The sequence below is a fragment of the Somniosus microcephalus genome, unplaced genomic scaffold, assembly GCF_052327205.1.
Source record: "Somniosus microcephalus isolate GS21.2 unplaced genomic scaffold, FLI_Smic_1.0 unresolved_chr5, whole genome shotgun sequence".
NCBI lineage: Eukaryota > Metazoa > Chordata > Chondrichthyes > Squaliformes > Somniosidae > Somniosus > Somniosus microcephalus.
In genome coordinates this window covers 17,805,223-17,824,236 of record NW_028225183.1, presented here as the reverse complement: position 1 = coordinate 17,824,236, position 19,014 = coordinate 17,805,223, and the positions used below count along the sequence as shown (strand labels likewise).

Genomic DNA, 19,014 nt, shown 5'->3' with positions numbered 1-19,014 from the left:
TTCAGTCGGACTCAGAACCAAGCCATTTCGGCTGTACTGTTTGGATTGTATGCAATTGAAACCGGCACAATACCCAAAAGGAAAAGAGGGGAAATAAATCGGGGTTAAACACTGGTATTATCTCGCATAGCCTGCAGCAGGGCAACAGCCCTCATGTCAAGCAAACCACTCAGTATCTGCACTCAAACATGAACAGATAATGCATTGGGCTATTGGAGAGCTGCATTCGAAAATCAGCATCTTCAGGAGATTTGGAGAGAGAAACTGGATGAGAACATTTGTAACACAGCCAGTGTACATTTTAGTAAATATATTTATAGCTAGTCCGTTGGTTCTGAGAAACTGTTCTTTCTGTTAGCAGCTAAGTTCCTCTTTGTTTAAGTGAAGCTCCTTCGAATTTAAACCGGTCGCATCCTTTATGAAACTGCTGTTACTGTTCTCTTCAATACTGGCCATTTTCAGTGTTTTGCGTACTTTTCTGTCAGTTTCCAAGTTTGAATTGCAATTTCAGTCGCTTTGTGATATGTCTGAGCCTGTGTGCACTGTCTGTACCACTAAACCACTCTGGTAAGGAATTCAGGCAGCGTTCAGATCTAGGACATTACTTTAACTCCACTTCCTCATTCAGTAAACTAGGTTTGGCAATGTCAGAGAAACCCGCCATTTAAATAGGCGGGGACTAATGACCATCAAAGAACACGTCATGTTCAATCTCAATCCCACCATTAATGCCTCCAGCCATTCCAAAATGGAGCTCCGCCGCTTGCATTGCCTTTCTGTTTCATGGCATGACAGCAGGTGGTTACCAGCAAAGATTTTCAGTGTTTGCACACACACTCCACTCTGCTGCTTTACTTTTGTTACAGTAATGGATTTATTTAGTCAAAAATTGATCTTTTCTGAATTTGACCATATTTTCACGAGTTCTTTTGTCACTCCGTGCAAGGGCACATCTTGAAACTTGCCGTGGATTATTGCATTTATTTGCAAACGGACAAGCCAAAAGAACTCATTTAACTAATTAATAGATGCTTAGACCACTGAAGGACTCCATTTGGCCCATCATGCCTGTACAGGCAATTCTAAAGAGCTGCTCAACGTAGTCCCACACCCGAGCATTTTAGTCACAACCCTGTTAATGATTACTTTTCAATACATGTACAGTTACCTTTTGAACCTCCTGTGGAATCTGAATCCAGCTCACAGTCAATTGTGCATTCCAGATCTTAACAATCCTTTGTGTAAAATAAGTCTCCTCGTTTCGCTTCTCGTGTTTTTGCCAATTCTTTTAAATTGTTCACATCCGGTTACCACTGACTTGAGCTGAGATGCCTTCAAAAGGAAATTGGACGGTTACATTAGAGAAAAAGCAATAGAAAATAGGCTGACAAGCTGATATGAAATAGACGGAATGGGACCTGACTCATGTGGCGTGTAAACACCAGACCAAATCGATGGACCGAATGTCATATTTCAGTGCTGTATATTCTATGTAATTCTCTGTAGCGAATTACTGTATCAAAACACCTCATGATTTATAACACCACTATTACAGATCCTCTTAACATTCTCTTCTCTCCCCAGAATCGAAGTCCGTGACCCATAGTATCATCCTGGTATCTTTACCATTCCAAAGGCCTTGGCATCCTTCCTAAAGTGTAATGTCTGAATTGGGACACAAGACTCCAGCTGAGGCCCACCCAGAGATTTGCAAATGGTTACCATGACTTTCTGAGATGAAACCACAGGCATGCATTATAGCATTTGCTTTCAATGTTAACTGCAGCCTGAGATATTTTTAGATACTTTTTAATCAGTTTTGATTTCTCTTCCTTCTTCCATCCAGATGACAGCTGCATCATGGTATATGAGACTCTGCTAAAAAAAATTGAAACAGCCCCGGTGCCTAGTGAATTCAAACACCATTCGGTATTAATAAGTTAGATTGCATTTGCTCCTTCAGTGTGTTCGAGTTTTCCATATCACTGATATATAGATCTCCACAGTGGTTGGAGACTAATGTCCTTCAATAATGATAGTGCTGCAGATGCTCGTTGTTCTCAGCATTTAAACCTTAATCTTCAACGAAGACCTTTGGACAATTGTGTATGTGAACCGCCAGGGCTCTGCTCATGCATCCGCTGTGCAATTTGATCTTGAAGCTCATATTGCCTATCCTCCTTATTCCTTTCAAAATGCACCACTTCATACTTTTCTGCATTAAATATCAAACATCTAACAATCCCCCTTTCCACAAATATCTACCCACCTTTATTTAATGGTTCGTTTCTATTTCCCTTAAATCATGGATTCCATGAAGGAAAGCCAGGTCCTATTTTATTGCTGCATTACACACTCTCACAACTTCTGCCTTTGTTATTTTGGTTAATATTTCAGTCCTCCATTTACCGCCTCACCAACCACTAGAACAATATACCTGAATAAAACCCAGCATAATTTTGATCTCCTCCATCAGATCTTCTCTTAACATTCTTCACTGAATGTAAATTCCTTTTCCTCTCCCTATATTTGTAGTGAATTGTATTCAATTTTATTAACAACTAAACGCCTCAGAATCAGTCTGTTGCTGCATCTCTAATTGAAACTTTCTAAAGGGAACCGGACAAATACTTGAAAATGAAAAAATACAGGGCTATGAAGAAAAAGCAGATGGGAGAGACTAATTGTATAGCACCTTCTATAAGCCAGCAAAGGAACGATGGCTGAATAACCTCCTCCTGTACTGACCAAATCAGTAGCTTTATGAATGTAATTGTGGTGGGATTTGAGATTTGAATTAATTATGCCATTTCAATGTATCAGAAAGACTGCCGCAATGTATTTTCATTCAATATGTTTGAAGAGATTCTTGGTTCTGACGCACTTTTATTACTTTCAAGGGTTAACTTCCTGTTTACCCACGGTGAAGTGTTGTTGCGCTAAAACCACGTGTTTCCTTTATAAACATATTCTGTCACTATCTACAAGAACAACAACAGCAACTTATATTTATATAGCGCCTATAACATTGTAAAATGTCCCAAGGCACGTCACAGCAGTGTTATAAAAAATCAACATTTTCACGGAGCCATACAAGGTGGTATTAGGGCAGGTGAGCAAAAGCTTGTCTGGGAGAGATAGGTTTTAAGGAGAGTCTTAAAGGAGAATTTATTCAGTTATGGAGGGTGAATTCATAACAATGGAGCAGGATATTAAAATTGGTGCCAGATAATTTTGAAAGAAATTATGAAGTACTTAAACACAAAATATAGAGCAATTCTCTAACTTTCTGTATTTAGTGTCTGCCTACATTATTTGTTCATCTTCTGGATTAGGAGATGAATAAAACGGGCCAGAATTTCACCAACTCAATCACACTGTGAAAGGTCAATGGAACAATGCACGGCAGTGAGTCTGTATATTCAACATTAAAATGTGTTGGCGTTTGAATAACTAATACATATCTTCTCTTATTAGTGATTACTGGGGTTCGGCGGATCGTTTCTCAAGGTGAGTGTCTACCTTTTTCTCTAAAATAACGAAATTGAACAACTAATTTTCAAACTGCTGAATAAATGTGTATGTAAATTGAATTGACTGCTCTACCCAATCGTGTTGTGAAAGAGATAGCGGTAATACAGGTCTGCATCACAGCAGCTGTCAATTCGAAGCTACGGTAACAGATACTGCTGTTTTCTGAAATTTCTGTCAGAGATACAAGGAAAACTAAAATAAATTTAGGAGAAAGATCTAGATTCAATGTAAGTAAAGTAAATTGTGATGGAGAAGCTAATGATATAAAAATAGACAAATTTCCAGGAATCGATGGATGCCACACGAGGTGTTTGAAATAATAGGAGAAGACATTGCTGATGTTATTCAGGATCTTCCAAAACACTTTCTATTGCGGAATTGGCCCATTCGATTGAAATCTTGCCAGGGTCACTACATTATTTAAAGGGGAAGGAACGTTAAACTAGGAAATATTAAACTCCTTGGTCTGCCTTCAGTTGTGGCAATGCACTACAATCTATTATTATGGACAGAGTGACTGGGCATTTGAAAAGACATGAACTGAGCAGAGAGATCCAGCATGGATTTGTAAATGGTAAGTCACGTCTAACGAAATTAGTTGCTCTACTTGAGGAGGAACCTGACGTGGTCGATAAATGATTGTCTATGCATGTTAATTTTCTGGACTTTCAGAAGGCATTGGAATGGCTTGTGCATGCAACAGAAGGAAACTTATTGACTTGCATGGGAAATGGTTATTTTGTTGGAGACATTTGTAGGGATAATGGCATTGCACTCAAATTGGCAGCATATGACTAATGGTGTCCCCCGGGCCTCTGTACTGAGGTCTTAGCTTTTCATTATAATTATAACTGACTTGGATGCAGGAATGCGGAGCCGTATATCTAAGTTAGCTGGCGAAACGAAGTTACTTGGCACAGTAAATAATGCACATGTGAGCACAAAGTTGTAAAGGAACATTAATAGATTGTGGGGAGAGTGAAAACTCCAGCAGATTGAATTTAAAGTGAACAAGTGTGAGCTCTTCCACTTTGGACACAAAAAAGTAGATCCGTTTATTTTCTCATTGGTGACAAGTTAGGAAAAGTGAATGAGTGGAGTGATTTACAGGTCAAAGTAGAGAAATGTCTAAAATCTCGTGTGCATTTCGGAATATGATTAAAAGTTTTAATTGATTGTTCGCCTTGATTAAAAAGAGCTGGAATACAAAGCGATGGAAGTTAAGTTGCAGCCGTACAGGGCTCTGGTTAGACCTTGTCTGGAGAAACTGTATTCCGTTCTGTGCATCGCACCTCAGGAAGGTTATATTGGCCTTGGAGGGGGAGCAGCGCAGATTCAGCAGAATGATACAGGAGCTAAAAGGGTTAAATTATGATGACAGGCTCCATAGACGAGGCAGAAATTCCATTGAGCATAGAAGATTCAGAGGTGACATAATTGAGTTGTTTAAGCTGATTCAAGTATTTTATCTGGCAGGCAGAAAGGATATTTGCTCTGACAAGAGAATCCAGGGCAATAAAGCATAACCTTAAAATTAGAGCAAGCCCCTTCAAGGTTTATATCCAGAAGCACTTCCTTACACAAAGGCTAGTGGAAAGCTTGAACTCCTCCCCCAAATCAGTTGGGACTCGGTCAATTAAAAATTGCAAAACTGAGATTGATCTATTTTTGTTAAGCATGGGTGTTAAGATTTCAGGAACCAAGATGGCTAGATGGAGTTAGGACACTGATCATGCAGGATCGAATTGAATGCAGGAACATGCTCGTGGGGCTGAATGGCCTATTGCTATTCGTTTCATTCTATGTCTTTATGCTGCTTTGTGATACAATAGTGCGCACATCATTCCAGGTGGAAAAGATATCCTGTTAAGGTGCTTATTGGATGACACTGAACTCAATCAACCAGAGATTTCCCCCAACTCGCTTAACATCGCAGTTAACATTCGCAACATTCTGCTGCTATCTCCAGAATTTATAGTGCCTCTGAACTCAGTGGCATCACTAAACTTGGAATCCTGGGTCTTTATCCATTCCTGTAACGTACAGATCAATGCAGCTTAAACATGAGGCCGCACTGCAGAATTCTGGGGACACCACTTGTCATATCCTGCCATTTGGATTTCATGCCCATTATCCCTCCTCTCTATGTCCTGAATTGTAATCAATTCTCTAGCAAAGTCAATAGCTTGCCTTTAATTCCAAATGCTTTACTGGACAAAAGCTCCACTTAATATCACGATAACTTATTTGGATCTAACCAATGGGTCCTTCTGTTGACAACCCAAATCCCAACATCTGGCATGAGTCAGATATAGGCTGGATTTGATCAATAATCAATATTCCACCAGGCCCATATCTCTTTTACTGATTCTCTCTTTTCTGTATTTCCCTCTTTGGTACTTAACCCTGCACCTTCAACTGCCATTAACCCAACACTTCACTAATTCTCTGGCCTCCCACTCTCCTGCATTTCCAAGCTTGAATTATTCGTGAATAGGTCCATAGTGACCCTCTGTGCCTCTCCTAGCAGTCTCCTAAAAGCCCATCGCGAGCTCTGTCAATCGTTTCATACAAGCAGCAACAACAACTCCCGCTTCTACTCTGTTACTGATCCCCACGCATCGTTCCTGCTGAGGCCTAATCTAACAATCGATATATCCATTCCAGTCAAATAATCCCCCAATATACCCTTGGATTCTGCAATGAATCAACCAGCAGCTCTACCAATTTCCATCCCGAATGAAGGCTCACATTACAGATGTGTATATGTATAAAGTGTGAATTCTATATCAATGTCAATCGATCAACGCAGCCCACAATCAACCACGTGGATGTCCCGCTCTTTGTTAGTGCCTGAGGCTTGGCTCACAATGGCAGCATCTTGAACCACGCTGAATCCTCCCGACATGCCTACACATTGCACCAGCTGTCCCACCAAAACCACTGTGGTAGCTCTGTGACACTCATTATATCACATCCTAGAATCTTCTTTGCACTTCCGAAACGACCAAGGAATCTTTACATTGTTCGGTGAGGGCAGAAAGGACTCCGGTTGAACATCTCATCCAAGGATGGTATCTCACACAGTGCTGAACTCCCTCAGCATTGCACTGGGATGTCGGCCTAGATTATGAAATACACTGTTAAGAATGGGGCTCGATAGGACAATCGCCTGACTCAGAGACGAGAGACTGAATCCCAGTGAGCCAAGGTTAACACATTTCTTTTCTTTACTGCACTGATGATCGCATGACACAAAGAGTAAAATAACAGAGCTGCCTTTCCAATCATTTTGACGAGATATCCCAGCATTTGGTTGCAACTTTAGATGCCAAACATGTGCATTAGCGTCATCTGTTGGCGGGAAAATGCAGAGCATCCATATCAATCCTTTTTTTATTTCGCTTGATGACAGAATCATACAAACAGAAAATCGTACAGCACAGAAGGGGCCATTCGGCCGGTTGTGCCTGGGCCAGCTCTTTGAGACAGCTGTCCAATGTAATCACAACGCCCATCTTTTCCCCTCAATCGTGCAAATTATTCATCTTCAAATTCGCGTTGTGAAAGTTTGGATGTAATCTACTCCCACCATCCTCTCAGGTTCTGTGTTACAGATGTTAAAGTTACTCTTAAAATATTGCTCCACCTTTCCTCTCTACTTCGTTGGCAAAGTAACTTAAATCAGTGACCTCTGTTTACTCACCCACTTGGCAGAGGGTCCCAAATTGCTCCATCAAAACCCTTCATAATGTTGAATGTCTCTCTTAAGTCAACGCTTAGCGTTTTCACTCCAGGAACATAAGAACAGCTGGAGGCCATTTAGCGCATGGAGCCTATTCCGCCGTTCATTGAGATCATTGCTGCTCTGTGACCTCACTCCATATATCTGCCTTTACCCCATATTCCTTAATATCTATGGTTAACAGGAAACGATCAATTCCAGATTTAAGATTAACTATTGACCTAGCATCAACTGCCGATTGTATATGAGAGTTCCACACTGCTACCAACCTTTATGTGTAGAAGTGTTTCTTAACTTCAATCCTGAAAGGTCTGGCTCTATTTTTAGTCTGTGTACCCTCGTCCCAGACTCCCTAATCAGTGGAAATATTTTATCTATTGGAAATAAAGTAACCCTTGGAGTTCAGGTGTCATTCTAGTAAAGCTACACTGCACTCCGCCCAAAGCCTATATATCCTTCCTAAGTTGTGCTGCCCAGAACTGAGCACAGTATTTCATGTGTGTTCTAACCTGGGCTTTGTATAGCTGTATCATGACTTACAACCCCTTGTATTCGCGTCCACTTGAACTAAAGTCCAGCATTCCATTAGTACTTTTAAATAATTTTTGTACCTGTCCCTGACCTTTTAATGGCCTATGTATATGAACACTTAAGTCATAGAGTTACAGTGTTATACAGCACAGAAAGAAGCCCTGTGGCCCATCGCGTCTGTGCCGGCCATCAAGCCCTGTCTAATCTAATCCCATTTTCCAGCATTTGGTCCGTAGCCGTGTATGCTGTGGCATTTCAAGTGCTCATCCAAATGCTTCTTGAATGTTGTGAGGGTTCCTGCCTCTACCACCCTTTCAGGTAGTGAGTTCCAGATTCCAACCACCCTCTGGGTGAAAAAGTTCTTCCTCAAATCCCCTCTAAACCTCCTGCCCCCTTACCTTGAATCTATGCCCCCGTGTTATTGACCCCTTTACTAAGGGAAAAGTTCCTTTCTATCTACACTATCTATGCCCCTCATAATTTTGTACACCTCAATCAGGTCCCCCCTCAGCTTTCTCTGCTCCAAGGAAAACAACCCCAGCCTGTCCAGTCTTTCTTCATAGCTGAAGCGCTCCAGCCCAGGTAACATCCTGGTGAGTCTCCTCTGCACCCTATCCAACGCAATCACATCCCTCCTGTAGTGTGGCCACCAGAACTGCACACAGCATTCCAGCTGTGGCCTAACTACTGTTTTGTACAGCTCCATCATAACCTCCCTGCTCTTATATTCTATGCCTCGGCTAATGAAGGCAAGTATCCCATATGCCTTTTTAACCACCTTATCCACCTGTTCTGCTGCCTTCAGGGATCTATGTACATGCACACCAGGTCCATCTGATCCTCTGTCCTTCCTAGGGTCCTACCATTCATTGTGTATTCCTTTGCCTTGTTAGTCGTTCCAAAATGCATGACCTCACACTTTTCAGGGTTAAATTCCATTTGCCACTCTTATGCGAATCTGACCAACCCATCTATATCATCTTGCAGACTGAGGCTACCCTCCTCGCTATTTACCACCCCACCAATTTTCGTTTCATCTGCGAACTTACTGATCATACCTTTTACATTCACATCCAAATCATTAATGTAGACCACAAACAGCAAGGGCCCCAGCACCGATCCCTGCATTACCCCACTGGGCAAATGCTTCCAGTCACAAAAACAACCTTCGACCATCACCCTCTGCCTTGTGCCACAAAGCCAGTTTTGGATCCAATGTGCCAAGGCACCCGGGATCCCATGGGCACTTGCCTTCTTGACCAGTCACCTATGCGGTACTTTATCGAAAGCCTTGCTGAAATCCATGCATACCACATCCACTGCACTACCCTCATCCACACACCTAGTCATCCCCTCGAAAAATTCAATCAAATTGGTCAGACATGATCTTCCATTGACAAAGCCATGCTGACTAACCCTGATTAATCCTTGCGTCTCCAAGTGGAGACTAATTCTGTCCCTCAGAACATTTTCCAATAATTTCAATACCACTGATGTTAGGCTCACTGGCCTGTAATTCCCTTGTTTATCCCTACTACCCTCCTTGAATAATGTTACTACGTTAGCTGTTCTCCAGTCCTCTGGCACATCCCCTGTGGCCAGAGAGCTTCTGAAAATTTGTGTCAGAGCCCCTGCAATCTCCTCCTTTGCCTCACACAGCAGCCTGGGATACATCTCGTCCGGGCCTGGGGATTTATCCACCTTTAAGCCTGCTAAAACCGCTAGTACCTCCTCCCTCTCGATGCTAATATGTTCACGTATATCACAGTCCCCCTGCCCGATTTCTATGTCTACATCGTCCTTCTCCATAGTGAACACAGATGCAAAAACTTCATTTAAACCCCACCTACATCTTCTGGCTCCACACGCAGATTGCCACTTTGGTCCCTAATGGGCCCTACATTTCCCTAGTTATCCTCTTGCCCTTAATATATATATAAAACACCTTAGGATTTTCCTTTATTTTGCTCACCAGTGTTATTTCATGGCCCCTCCTCACTCTCCTAATTTCTTTCTTAATTATCCCCTGCACTTTTTATACTCCTCTAGGGCTTCCTCTGTCTTTAGTCCTCTGTATCTGCCAAAAGCCCCCCTTTTTTCTGATACATTCTCGTATATCCCTTGACATCCAAGGTTCCCTGGGTTTGTTGGTCCCACCCTTGACCTTTACCGGAAAATGTTGCCATTGTACTCTCTCAATTTCCTTTCTGAAAGACTCCTATTGCTCCGATGTGGATTTTCCAACAAGTAGGTGATCCCAGTCCACTTTGGCCAGATCCTGTCTTATCATATTAAAATCGGCCTTCCCCCAATTTAGAACCTTTATTTCCGGTCCATCTCTGTCCTTTTCCATGACTACCTTCAATCTCACCGAGTTATGGTCTCTGTCACCAAAGTGCTCACCTATTAACACTTCTACCACTTGCCCGGCCACAATCCCTAGAATTAGGTCCAGTACCGCCCCCTCTCTTGTAGGACTTTCTACATGCTGGCTCAAAACGCTCTCCTGCATGCACTTTAAGAATTCTGCACCCTCTAAGCCTTTCACACTCTGACTACCCCCGTTAATATTGGGGAAGTTGAAATCCCCCACTATTATACGCTATTATTTGCACACTTCTCTGAGATTTGCCTATATATCTGTTCCTCTATCTCCCCCTGACTGTTTGGGGGCTTTTGGTACACTCCCAGCAAAGTGCTTGCCCCCTTTTCGTTTTTATGTTCTATCCATATGGCCTCATTAGAGGAACCTGTTAATATATCATCCCTCCTTACAGCAGTAATTGACTCCTTAATGAATATTGCGACACCCCCTCCTCTTTTAACCACCTCTGCCTCGCCTGAAGATTCTATACCCCAGAATATATAGCTGCCAGTCTTGCACCTCCCTCAGCCATGTCTCCGTGATTACAACTATATCATACTCCCATGTGTTCATCAACACCTTCAGTTCATCCACTTTATTCGCAAGACTCCTTGCCTTAAAATAAATGCCATCCAGCCTTGCCCTACTCCCTTGTGCCGTTACATATTTGGTCTGCCTTCCAAGCTGACTTGTTCTTTCCTCTATATTTGGCTGTACCTCACCCACTTTTATAGCTCCACTCTGTATCCCATTGCCCTGCCAAGTTAGTTTAAACCCCCCCCCCCAACAGTGTTTGCAAACGTCCCCTCAAGGATATGTGTCCCTTTCTGGTTCAGGTGCAACCCGTCCGAATTGTCCAAGTCCCACATTCCCCAAGTCCCACCTTCCCCAGAAGCAGGCCCAGTGATCCAGGAAACTAAAGCCCTCCCTCCTGCACCAACTCTTTAGCCACGCATTCATCTCCTATTATCCTCCTATTCCTATACTCACTAGCACGTGGCACCGTGAGATTACAACCTTTGAGGTCCTGCTCTTTAATCTGCTACCAAGCTCCGTAAATACTTGCTGCAGGACCTCATCACTCTTCCTACCGATGTCGTTGATCCCAATGTGCACCACGACCTCTGACTGTTCACTCTCCCTCTTTAGAATGCCCTGCAGCCGTTCAGTGACCTCCATGACCCTGGCACCAGGGAGGCAACAAACCATCCTGGAGTCACGTCTATGGCCACAGAAACGCCTATCTGTCACCCTTACGATAGAATTCCCTTCCACTATTGCTCTCCCACTCTTTTACTTCCCTTCCTGAGCAGCAGAAGCACCCCTGGTGCCAGGAAGTTGGCTGCTGCTGCCTTCCCCTGGTAAGTCACCCCCTCAACAGTATCCAAAGCGCTTTACCTGTTTGGGAGCAGGATGTCCACAGGGGTCCCCTGCACTACCTGCCTGCTTCTACTGCTCCGCCTGATGGTCACCCATTTACCTTCTGCCTGTGCAGCCCTTACCTGCGGTGTGACCAATGCACTAAACGTGTTATCCACGACCTTCTCAGCATCGCGAATGCTCCAAAACTCATCCATCCGCAGCTCCAGTTCCTCAATGTGGTCTGCTAGTAGCTGCAGCTGGATACAATTCCACCATACCTGGTCGCCAGGGACACCGGCAGCGTCCCTGAATTCCCACATAGCGCACTTGGAGCATAACACAGGGCTGGGCTGCCCTGACATGACTTACCCTTTAATTAATTTAAATTAATTCAATACCACCAATTAAAGATATACGCTAGGGCGCTTGTATGGCTGAAGTCCCCGCTACACCACAGAGAATCTAGAAAATGTAAACCGCAGAATTGAAGTTACCTTAAAGCTAAATGATATATTTAAGGGCTCTGGTTTACAAACAAACTATAAACCACAGAGTTTAATTTTAAAAAGAGAGAACTACTTGCCACCGATTCACTTACCTGCTTTCTGGTGACGTCACACTGTAAGAAAGCCCACGAAAGTGAGGTTTTATGCTCACCCACCTCGGCTCACTGGTCACTCCGCTCCCGACTCCAAGCACTGAAAGAAAGCCCGCGAAAGTGAGGTTTTGTACTCACCCCGGACCTCGGCTCACTGATCCCTCCGCTCCCGACTCCAAGCACTGAAACAAAGCCAGCGAAAGTGAGGTTTTAAAATCACCCGAGGCCTCGGCTCACTGGTCCCTCCGCTCCCGACTCCAAGCACTGAAAGTAAGCCCGAGAAAGTGACGTTTTATACTCACACCGGGCCTTGGCTCACTGGTCCCTCCGCTCCCGGCTCCAAGCACTGAAAGAAAGCCCGCGAAAGTGAGGTTTTATACTCACCCGGGGCCTCGGCTCACTGGTCCCTCCGCTCACGACTCCAAGCACTGAAAGAATGCCCGCGAAATTGACGTTATATACTCACCCGGGCCTCGGCTCTTTGGCCCTCCACTGTTTTTAGCTTTTCTCAATTTAGAAATTAATCTGATCAATCCTTTTAAAGCCCAAAATGAACGAGGGCACACTTGCCTGTATTGAAATCCATTTTTCAGTTTTGTCAATTCATTAATGCTATTATGATAGCTTTGTAATTTTATGCTGCCACCTACAGTACATACAATGCCGCCTTTTCTTGTTCTAAGTAGAACAATCCTAGAGTCTCCAAACCCTCCCCATAACTAACGTCCCTCATCTATGGTATCATCTCTTTAACCCTCATTTGTACCCACTCCAGGGCCTGTAAATGCTTCTTAAAGTGTGGTACACAGAATTGTATACAACACTCAAGAGGAGGCCTAACCAGAGATTGATAAATGTTTTGCTTTTTTGTATTCAATGCTCCTATTTACGAAGCCAATATCCCAATGCTTTCTTAACCGCCTCAGCCACTTGCCCTGCAACACTCAACGATTTATGACTAAGCACTTCCAGATCACTCTGCTCTTGCACCCCCTCTAAATAGATCTTTTTCTATTTTACGGCCTATGTACGTTGTTGCTCACAAATTGCATTGCTTCACATTGATCCACATTAAAAAGCATCTGCTATGTATCTGTCAATTTCACAAGTCTGTCTATGTGCTCCGGAGTACCACTGCTATCCTCCTCACTATATAAGAAGTTGCCAAGTTTTGTGTCATCCGCAAACTTCGAAATTTTACTCTTTATAACCAAGTCCATATCTTGAATATCGAACAACAGAAACAATGATAATTATACCAACCCGTAGGAGGCCCTACTGCATACGTTGATGCAGTCTGAAAAAATCCATTCACATTACTCTCCGCCTCCTATCGTGGAGTCAATTCCATATCTAAGTTACCACCGACCTTTTAATTTCCTAGGCATCTAGTGACCTAATAAGGCTATCATGCGGTAATTTATCATATCTTTCTCGTGAAAGTCGCTACACACAACATCTACTTCAGAATTTTTAACAATACTCTCTGTTACTTCATCAAATAACTCAATCTGGTTAGTCAGACACGGTTTGTCTTTAACAAATCCGTGCTGGCTGTCCCATATTAACCCATGTTTCTTCAGTTGAGATTTATTTGTTCCTTGATAATAGTCTCCAGTAGTTTTCCCACTACTAACGTAAAACTGCTTGCTCTGTAGTTACCAATTTTATCCCTCTCCCCTAGCGGTGTAATATTTGCAATGCTCCAGTTCACTGCACCTCTCCCATCTCCAAGGAGCAATGAAAGAATGTGTTCACTGCTTCTGCAATCTCGAAACTTGCACCCATCAGCAACCTAGGATGTGCCCCTTTTGTGTTGTGGACCAAAACACGTTAAATCGACAAAGATTAGAAATAATGCACCACAAACTAAATAGTTCGTACTTCAAAATATTGCATCAATGGTTTTGCTGCTTTATATCAGTGCGAAGGGAATATTATGGTAAAATCCTGTCATTACCTATTGTTCAGAAAAACTTAAAAAGCAGACAGACCCAAAATATCTGAGATGATGTTCAGGGGAAATTAGCTGGTGTGTTAGTAATCTTAGAAATATGCATTGTAACATATCACATTAATTTCAGCCAATAGGCGTTGGCCCAACATTTTCAACAGACAATGGGAGAAGAGGAGAATTTTGATACCGAGCGAATTGTTATGATGTGGACTGCACTGCCTGAAAGGGCGGTGGAAGCAGATTCAATTGTAATTTTGAAAGGAATTGGATACATATTTGAAAAAGAAAGATTTGCAGGTTTATAAGGAAAGATCAGGGTTGTGGGGATTGGAATCTTTTGGATAGCTCTGTGCAGAAGCTGGCACAGGCAAGATGGGTGGAATGGACTCCTTCTGTGCTGTGAGAGCCTATGATATTATGAACATATACTTACAGATTTAATATTGCACCGGGATTCACTGAGCACCGCTCAGTAGTGGGTTGATTAATGGGAATTACACTAAAAGTGTGTCACAGAAACTGTCCATTCTACCCCAGCCTCTGATATTTTCACACTCCACATTTTAATCACCTCTTCCCGCCCTGCCCCCACATCTCCCTCGGGTCTGCGTCTAGCCTCCACTTAGAGGCAGCAATCACTCCACTAGGCAGCGAGTTTACATTCTCAACGCTCGCTGTGTGAAGAAATTCCTCGCAAACTCTCAGCTAAACCGACAACCTGCTGACAGTAGATCCTGAACCAACTGATGAGATGCTTCTCGCACTGGGTAGGTTGGTAGCTCGGTGAGCCAATCATCGTCACAGAGTGATGAGTGAGGGGCCATAGTTATATATTCTATCTCTCTCTTTCTCTCTCTCAGACCTCCTTTACACTTACTTTTAATTTTGGTCGCCCCTCCCATTTCTCTACACTTTCTCTCTCTCATTGCCCATTACGTCTCAGTTTTATACACATTGTTTGAACCATTTGAGAGGAAACCCGACACCGCAGAAGACGGACCTGCATGGGACCGGCACAGGGATCTGAGATAGTTAATTTATCTAATAACTAGAGGCATGGCAGGGCAGCTCGCTCCCGTGGGCTGCACAGCCTGTGACATGTGGGATGTCCTGTACACATCGTGTATCCTGGACAACCACATGAGTAGGAGGTGTCACTAGCTGCAGAATCTCGATCTTGAGCAGTGGCTGGAGTCCGTGTGGTGCATTCGCGAGGCTGAGATTTGCATGGATAGCACATTTTGGGAGGTGGTCACCCCACAGCTTAAGAGTGTGCAGGCAGAGAGGAAATGGGTGATGGCTGGTCAGAAGAGCAGGAACAGGCAGAGAGTGCAGGAGTCCCCAGTGTGCTTCTCGCTCTCCAACCAGTAGTCCGTTCTGAGCACTGGTGAGGACGGTGGTTCCACCATGGAGAGCAGCCAGAGACAAGTCCACGGCACCACGGTTCGTGCAGCTGCACAGTTGGGGAGGAAGAAGAGTTGAAGAGCAATAGTGGTGGGGGATTCGATAGCTAGGGGAGCAGATAGACGTTTCTGCGGCAGCAGCTTTGGCTCCAGGATGGCATGTTGACTCACTGGTTCCAGGATCAAGGATGACACTGAGGGCGGCAGCACAATCTGTGGGGGGCAGGTGAACAGCCAGAGGTCCATCTCCATTTTGGTACCAATGACATTGGCAGGAAGAATAATGATGTCCTGCAGGCAGAGTTTAGAGAGCTCGGAGAGAGATTGGAAAGCAGCATCTCAAAGGTGGCATTCCCCAGATTACTCCTCGTGCCCCGTGCTAGTGAGTGCAGGAATAAGAGGATGGAACAGATGAATGCATGGCTGGAGAGATAGTGCAGGGGGAAGAGCTTTAGCTTCCGAAAGCATTGGGAACGTTTCTGGGGAATGTGGAACCTGCACAAGCCGAGTGGGCTAAACATCAACAGTGCCGGGAACAATATTTCCCCGGGGAGGTTTGCTAGTTCTTATTGGGGATGCTTTAAACTAGCTTGGCTGGGGAATGGGCAGCAGCATATATGAGCAGAAAAGAGGAAGAAGGTGCTTAAAAGTGTAAGTGTTTTGGATAGTACGAGAGACGATAGTACTAGAGGAGGTATTCGAACCACATTAGATAGGAGCAGAATAAGAAAGGCTATTAAAATTCAAAAATGGGTTTAGAATGCATGTGCTTAAATACACAAACTTTGCTGAATAATGTTGGTAAGCTATAAGCAACATTAGCCTTGTGGAAATATGATGTTGTGGTAAGAACGGAAAAGTGGCTTAAAACGGTGAGGACTCTGCAATTAGTATTCAAGGGTACAAGGTGTTTAGAAAAGATAGGGAAGGAAAAAATGCTGCGGGTGGTAGAGCTATTTAAGGAAGACATTGTAGTTTTGGAAAGTGAGGGAACAAGGACAGAATCCATTTGGTTAGAGGTGAGGAGCAGAAATTGTATTCACAAGCTTTTGCGGATATTGTATAGGCCTCTAAATAGTGAGACCAAGGTAGAGAGCAAATCTACAGGGAAATCGCAAAGTTGTGCAAGAGCTATAGTGTGGTGGTATTGGGGGAATTTAATTACCCAAATATCGTTTGGGATAATGCTACAAGAAGCACTGCAGCAACTGGCCAAGGCTTCTTCAGCAGCACCTTCCAGACCACCGACCTCTTCCTCCTAGCACGACAGGGGCAGCAGGCGCATGGGTACATCACACCTCCAAATTCCCCTCCAAGTCACACACTATACTGAATTAGAAATATATAGCCGATTCTTCACCGTCGCTGGGTCAAAATCCTGGAACTCCCATCCTAAAAGCACTGTGGGAACACCTTCACCACACGGACTGCAGCGGTTATAGAAGGTGGCTCACCACCACTTTCTCAAGGGCAATAAATGCTGGCTTTGCCACCGACAACCGGATCCCATAAGTGAACAAGAAAGCAGCATTACTGAGATATCGTGAGTGTAATTTTTCTCGGGCGGTAGAGCAGAACAGGAGAAAGAAAGAGAATCGGATGCCCTTTTATCCGATTGTCCTTTCCATTTGTTTATATCCGATCCCACTGGGGGTGATTTTAACCCTACTCCTTCAGCAGAAACCTGCCCGCTGGGCAGTTAAATTGTCTTGGCTCTTTCCAGCTCACAGCACATGGTGAGACTTGATGGGCAATTGTGACCTAATCAACCAAACAGGAAAGAGCTGGTTTGAAGCCGGCCTCCCGTTTTACACTCCGCCCGATTACACCCTCCATTGAATTTTGTGCAGCATAAATTCGGATCGGATGATCGTTTCACAACCTTTTCGAATTTACTTTCGTTTGACTTCGAGGAGAGTAAAATAGTACGTGGAGAAAAGCAAACAGCGGACCCCCTCCCGCCTGGCGGGATATTGGTTTATCATTAATGTGTTTCCTTGTTCTCCTCACAAACCATCAATATCTCTTAGCCGTCTGGCTAAAGTTTTTGTGATAGGGGAGATGGTCAGAGTTACCTGTGAAGCAGGGTCTTCATATTCAGGGAGCAGTTTCTTCTTGTGCAAAGGAGGCCAAAATATTCCAATCAAAATGGTCACAGCCAAAACATGGGAATCCGCGGTCACCATTGACATCACGAACAGTGTGGGGACCGGATCAGAAGATTACTCCTGTGACCTAATCCACCAGCTCTTTCCTGTTTGGTGGATTAGGTCACAATTACCCATTAAGTCTCACCATGAGCTATGAGCTGGAAAGAGCCAAGACAATGTAACTGCCCAGCGGCCAGGTTTCTGCTGAATGAGTAGGGTTAAAATCTCCACAGGTGGGTTCAGATATAAACAACTGATAAGGAAAATCAGAAAAAAGGGCGTCCGAATCTCTTTCTTTCACGTGTTCTGCTCTACCGCCCGGGAAAATTAAACCCGCAATGTCTAAGTAATGCTGTTTTTTTGTTCACTTATGTGATCTGGGTGTCGGTGGCAAAGCCAGCATTTATGCCAGTGTCAGCGCGGCAGATAACCAACCGCAGGGCGAAGTGATGCAGTGGAGGTAACGGTAGTGGGTAAGATTTATTTTCTTTCACTCTAAGAAAATCGGATAGCATTGCTTGTCCCTCAGCTAATGACAATATACGAGAATGAACTGTGTCTCCTGCAGTATAACAAAACGGGCGATAGCGATTACGCTGACCGTTTTGTGCCCCACCTGATTTTGTTATCCATTTAATTATGTGTGGAAAATTGAATCGTGACCACCTGTTTCAGGGATTCACCGAAGAATATATTTAACTGCCACATGTTCGAACTATCAAAGTGTATCACCACAATGACAGCACGGCGCCAGGGATTTAACTCCACTGACTGCAGTGTCACATCAACAAGCTCCCCAGACTGACTGGCCTTGAAACATTGCAGGACTTTCTGTCAGACAACAGATTCTGCGTGCCGAAATGTTAAAATGATCCTGCTATGCGTGATATTTTAATCTAATTACATTGTGTGTTTGCATATCTCACTCTGCATAGCTTTTAGGCAGCACTTCACAAACTCGACACCTGGGCGATATTACGAGAACCTGGGATTTGAAAGCAACCAGTTCCTTGTTCCCCTCGTATCCCAGAATAAAATCTCCGGCCTAAAACCGGACATTGGACAGAGAACTCGAGCTGATTTAGGTTCTTTGGCTCCGCCATTTGATTTCTTACATAACAACAGCGACTACACTTCTAAAGCAATAATTTGGTGGTAAAGTGCTTTCGGACGTCCCGAGGTCATGAAAGGCACTATAGAAATGAAAGTCATTCCTTGTTTCTTTGTAATCAAATCCCGAACTCCCCTCTTGTGGAATATGTGTATCCGGTGTGAAACTGTGCTTCAACAACACACAATCATCATTGAGTTTCCAAACTTGCACTGCACTTGAAAATCCGCGGGACCATTTCACATTGTACTTTCCATT

General features: G+C 43.8%; 1 pseudogene; it reads left to right on the top strand.

Annotated features, from left to right (window-relative positions):
• Nucleotides 1-17,798: 17,798 nt before the first annotated feature.
• Nucleotides 17,799-19,014, top strand: part of LOC147087636 (Fc receptor-like protein 5) — a 37,046-nt pseudogene continuing 35,830 nt past the window's right edge.